Source organism: Anopheles marshallii, chromosome 2 (genome assembly GCF_943734725.1).
Source record: "Anopheles marshallii chromosome 2, idAnoMarsDA_429_01, whole genome shotgun sequence".
Lineage (NCBI taxonomy): Eukaryota > Metazoa > Arthropoda > Insecta > Diptera > Culicidae > Anopheles > Anopheles marshallii.
In genome coordinates this window covers 56,667,383-56,673,245 of record NC_071326.1, presented here as the reverse complement: position 1 = coordinate 56,673,245, position 5,863 = coordinate 56,667,383, and positions in this window count along the sequence as shown.

Genomic DNA, 5,863 nt, shown 5'->3' with positions numbered 1-5,863 from the left:
GCATCCTCCCACATGCCACTGGTAATCTTAACTCTGAGGTAACCTTGAAATTTCTCCTTTCTGTATACTGTATGGGTTCATCTGAAAAAGGTTTTGCTTTATGAATGGAACGGATGCAGTTTGCTACTTACGATATGTTTGGAGAGTAATTGTGCCATCGACCTCCAATGATTGTATCAAAAACAGTATAACCTGGATACTGTTGTTGAAAAGTCAGATTTTTTATAACTATAAAAAAATCAAAAATACCATATCACATATGAGATTTTTTCCAAAATGCTGTGCCGTTTATAATTTTTAACAAATTTAAAATTCGTAACGAACTTTCCACTGCACAGAATCAGATACATTTTCCATCGTTTCGGTTTCTTTTGTTCTTAGTTCCATTTGCAAAACATTCTGTTTCTTAAAAGGCGAATGCAGCTGCCCAGCTCAAAGTCTCTATAAAAACAATAAACAACATTCTGTTTCTTACCATTCCACGCGCCTTCAGCCTTAAACACACGGAACCCTTCGCGAAAAACATATATTTCCAAGAATTTTAACACAAAACACTCGCAAAATAATCCATGTTTCACCACGGGATCTCAGTTTTTGTTAGCTTTATACGAACACTGCGATATGTAAGTGCATTACGACCGGATGGAATGATAGCTGTACAATTGCGAGAAATGATCAATGTAAGGCTGCGAGAGAACGATATGAAAAGGATTTTTCCTGTAGAAATATGTCGGATTTATTTTTATTTCAGAGTATTTCGTGCCACGAGGAAATTTAATTATTCCTATCGTTTTTGGATAGCTTTACGTAACAAGGCGCAACAATGGGGCATTTTACGAAGGCCCATATGACGCATCTTTCAATTTCTCTGCAATGCCCTGGGTTGTCTCGTATGTCCAACCACGAAAATGCAAGACGTCTTGGTTAGACCTCCTGTGGGGAAACAGTAATTTACAACAGTTCATTCAAAACCTGAATAACGCATAAACTTCTCTTCAAATCTTCTCTCTTCCGTCCAATTCTTTGAAAAAAAAATGCAAATTGAGGCAACAAGATGTCGTTGCTTGGTACGAATGGCAGGTTAAGACGGGATTCGATTCATCGTCTCTTGTTTATTGGGCCAAACTTCAGAGTATGAGACGAAAAGGCCATACGAATAAAAATTATGTAAAAAATATATGAAAACAGTTACGTTATATTACTTCGTAACTATATGTGCACATGAGTCAGAGTTTGGTTGCTCCATAGAGTAGTTCGTAATCCTACGCGTCACATTGCTAATACAATGTAGCAAATATTGTTATTGTTGTGATATTTTGAAATAGAAACATTCATATCAATAATTAGTATACATCAACATTTTAATTTCGTGCCATTTAGGCTAACCTGTTTACAATTAAAGCACGCTTCTATGCGTCGATGTGTTATAGCAATTATTAAACTCCGTCCGCCTGTTCCTCATGTGTTCAAAGTTTGCATGTACTTCATAGCATTGGAAATTTAATCAAGACACGACCTGATGCAAATGAATAGAATGAAGCGAAACCACTTCTAATAATAATTGTTATAAATTCAATCCTTCATTCGTTCGTTAAAAACAAAAGTTTGATAAAGATTTTCCTTCAGTTTGCTACTTCTAAAATTTGTTTAATAATAGTATAATATTTAACTTTTGTTAATATTTGCTACTTTATAATAATTTAATTCTGGTTTTTCGATGTCTAGCTCGTGCAGATACGAAACGAAATATTTTTATTAATCTATATTTAAATTCATCAACATTGTATAAGCTGAAATAAAAAAATAAAACAATCTGTCATAAGTACAGCAAGGCAACACTAAAACTGGTTCCACTGCAACATGACCCTAGTCCGAGAGGGCAGCTTACATAATGCAATTATAATCGCACGAATGGGACAGCATAACCACAACAAGGAGCAACGGCAAAAAATGCATTACCAGCAAAAACCTCCACAAGGAGCACTCTAGCAACTGAATCCATATCAGTGGGTGGAGACCATATCTCTAGACGTAGGCAACGAGTAGCAGTAAGTGTGAAACGGACGGAATCTGTAAAGCGTGGCTGTAACGAGAGACGATTTTACTGACAAGTTCTAGATGGAGCTTAACGTACTCACCAGTGTCAGCGAAATGAAGTAAAACCCAAACCCAAAACCACCACCTAGCATGATGTTTTTGAAATATTGAAGCCGAAATGCCAAAATGTATACGTCCCCTTTTACTGGTACGGTTGACTTGAATCACTTGAAAACCCTGCAGCAAGCCACACTCACACACTTCAAAATGTAAACCAGAAATTAATATTAATGCTCAATTCTATTGGGTTCTAGTTTTCCTCGTTTCACGATTACCTTCTTCAAGGTTGGTTTCGAGACATACGTTGTCAAAGCGGAAAACTGAGCGTCCTTCATTGCGTGAGGTCTTGACAATGCTGCTGGATGACCATTGAAACAAAGACAAATATGATTACATAAAGTTATGGGCACCTCCTTGTATTGACAAATTGTGCGAAACAAGGAGTTAAAATGTCACCTCGAGACAAATTGAAGTAGACATGCTTTATTGGTATAACTTTTCGAGTTAAAGGAATAATCATGCGCATTTAACGCTTTACTGAAGTTTTATATCAAATTAACCGTTTTATCACAAAACCTATTTGTTGAGATACACTTTAAAATATTTTCTCCCGCAGTTTTATTGCATCATCTATCGGTGGTCCATTTTATAGCGTTTCCCATAAATTGATTAGAACAAGCATAATCATCGTCTATAATTTGAGCTTCCTACATGGAATGGCGCAATCTTCGAGCTAATGCACATTTCTTACGCATGCAACGGAAACGATCGTCCCGATCGATCGTTCATCTTGAATTTTTGCAGACGTAAGATTAAAGTAGACTTCTCTCTGTGCTCTTCGTGCTCTGGTGGTAGATGCAACCAGTGCAGTTAAATCGACACAGGTACAGCGTTATCCATCCAATGGCCAATCATATCTTATTAGACTCATTTACATGATGAGCCAACCAACACTTACACAACGAACGAACGAAACGTTCTTCCGGAGATGCTGATCTTGTTGCTGTAGGGTCATTCCTTCGGTTATCGGCTATCCCTGTCAAAGAGTAAACTTAAATTTGATGGGCTATGGCTTTTTGTTCTCTAGCCTTCTGCTCTTCTCGGTCAGTTACCAATTCCTAACCAGAACGTGCAAAAAGTCTCCGTCTGCGAACAGTATCTGAAATAGTAGTGTAGTGGGTACCTGGGTGGTATGAATCGTTTGGTAAGGTGTGGTGGAAAAATTATCACCTTCCCGTTTCATCCGGACAGCTCGGCTAGAAACCAGCTGCCACAGCCAGCTGTTTCAATCCGACCTTGGTGGACTGAGGCTCGTTCCGACAATCGGACGCCTGCCTGACGCGGTGGCGTGCGCTCTTGTGAGTTGCTCCATCGTCCATCAAGCGGCCTAACGGTACCGTTGAATCGGCGATCTTTCTTCTCCGGGTAGACGGGCTAGACGTGGCGGACGTGTGCTATTCTAGGTTCAGGTCCACGGTGGCTTGGTACTCCCTGTAACCGGATGAACGGGAAAAATATGCAGCTCGTAGCGATGTGTGGACGTTCTTGGGCCTCAACGGGCAAGCGGACATTCAACCGTTTCGTCCATGCGGTTCAATGAACATACATCCATTAAATACACACGTACACGGATGTCAAGCAACTCTTTTGCTTCTCGCTAGCTAGATTCGCAGGTAGGTTAACGAGCGTCTTGCCTCCAAAGCGACTGAGTTCCGTGCAGAGAATCCGAATCATGGGCATGCTGGTATAGACACGGGAGGGTACCACTACGTCACATCACATGGATCTATGTTTACTTTAAGCTCAGTACGAGCGTACCAAGTGAAAGCAACGTAGCGGCGTTCCCCCGTGGCCATGTACTGCCCGTAAGTGGTCGCTTACGATACGCAATGGACGTTCTGTGGTAGAATCGAAACGAGCTGATCATTTATTGTGGCTTACGCAATAGGGTTGTAATCATCGATGGATGTGAATAGTCCAAATTAATTATCAGATCAGCCGGACTCTGCGAAAATGAATAAGAGTATGAAAGATCAGTGAATATTGAAACCTCAACAGATAAAACAATTTATCGAATCGAACCCATGTGGCATGCATCCCGTAACAAATTAATTCTACCCATTGGTGTACAGCGTTGCATCGATGATTACCACAAACGTATCAAACCATATCTATGCCCCACTACCGTAGTCGAAAGCAGCACGCAACCCGCGAGCGATGGACTCGTTGTAACCGATCCGTACTATATTCCCCACAAATGGTGCTCTCGTTGCCGTCGAGCCCTCCCAACTGGCAACCCTTTTCGGTGGACGGCTCGATCCAGTAACACGTGCGGTTTTGCATTTTGTCGCCCGTCACCCGCCTGTCACGGAGGGGAAGAATGCTGGCAACCAAAGTTGCAAAGCGTCATCCACCTAAATTACGGACCTTGTTGCATTTAAACAGGCAGCGCAGTATGGCGCTCTAATAAATCTGTCGATCGCACGGCTCGTACGGCTCGGGCCCATTGGATCTGCGGAGTGATCCGAGATTGGTTCAGCCCCGGTCAGTAACAATCCGTGGGCTAGTACGTACCTAATATTGGGCGGTTGGTGCTTTTGAATCTTGTTGCTTTCGCTGGGTGATTAGATGATTGGGCTCTAGCAATGGCCCTGCGGATGAATGTAGGATAGATGCACACCAAACGTGTTTACGCGCTACACTGCCCGTCTATCAAGGAATGGGCGACTATAACCTGGTGTTTGAATGGTAATTACTATCTTTAGATCGAATATAGATCCCAGTCTCGTCCCGTTTATAACTGGCAAATTTAAACAAATAGAACTTTATACTTATGTACAATTTGGTACCCAACATATGGTATCCAACAATTGTGTGCTGAGGATGATGATTATCTGTGTCTCGATTGTTACGCAACATTTATAGATTACATGTTGTAAGATCTCGATGAAAATAACTACACAATTTCGACCAGTTACCCACCGCAATTGGGTATACTCTTTTGCCTATCTTGACCAATGTTCTATTTATGTTAACCAAATAGATTCCCATCAGCCGCAGCCGCAGTACACAAATTCCGTGATGAATCAACCTGTTCTTTCGATCGATTTAACAGTCGCTCAATATGCAGTCACACAAGACACTAAGGAGATCACCATTAGCAACTTGGTACCTGACGGTCTTCATTCAACCAACGTTAGCAACCGGTTACTGACATCACGACACGAACGGGCAGCTTTCGGCACGGCATATCGACATCAGCGAAACGACCTCCGAAGATGTCGAATCTTGGGAAGCAAAAATCATTAGTGTCACTACAGCTAGCGAACGATTTTGCTAGCTAGAAGGCTGTATTTGGTAGCGGAATCGTGGTGCGCTAATCTCCCACTCCATTGCTGCGGAATCCATATCGGGTAGAGTAGTTAGTGGCAAGGTGTCAAGAAGCATTACGTCCAACTTGCCCATCGTTTTGTGACCGTTTGTGTTAACGCGAAGACAAATGGTTTGACAATATCGTAGTTAATCTGGCATGATGAAGCGATCTTGCAGCAATGTTAAACAAACACCACCAATTATCGGACGCAGATTACTGTTAAAAGATGTGTTTGCTGTATCATTAGTAAAAACTAACTTGATAAAACACAAAGTAACTCAAGTGCAACGGGAGAACAAACTATTTAACCTTTTTGCGTAAATATATTACCATACTGTAGTCTACATCCGAGCGTAGGAATGCAAATACCAAATTAATAACAGCATAGAGTTG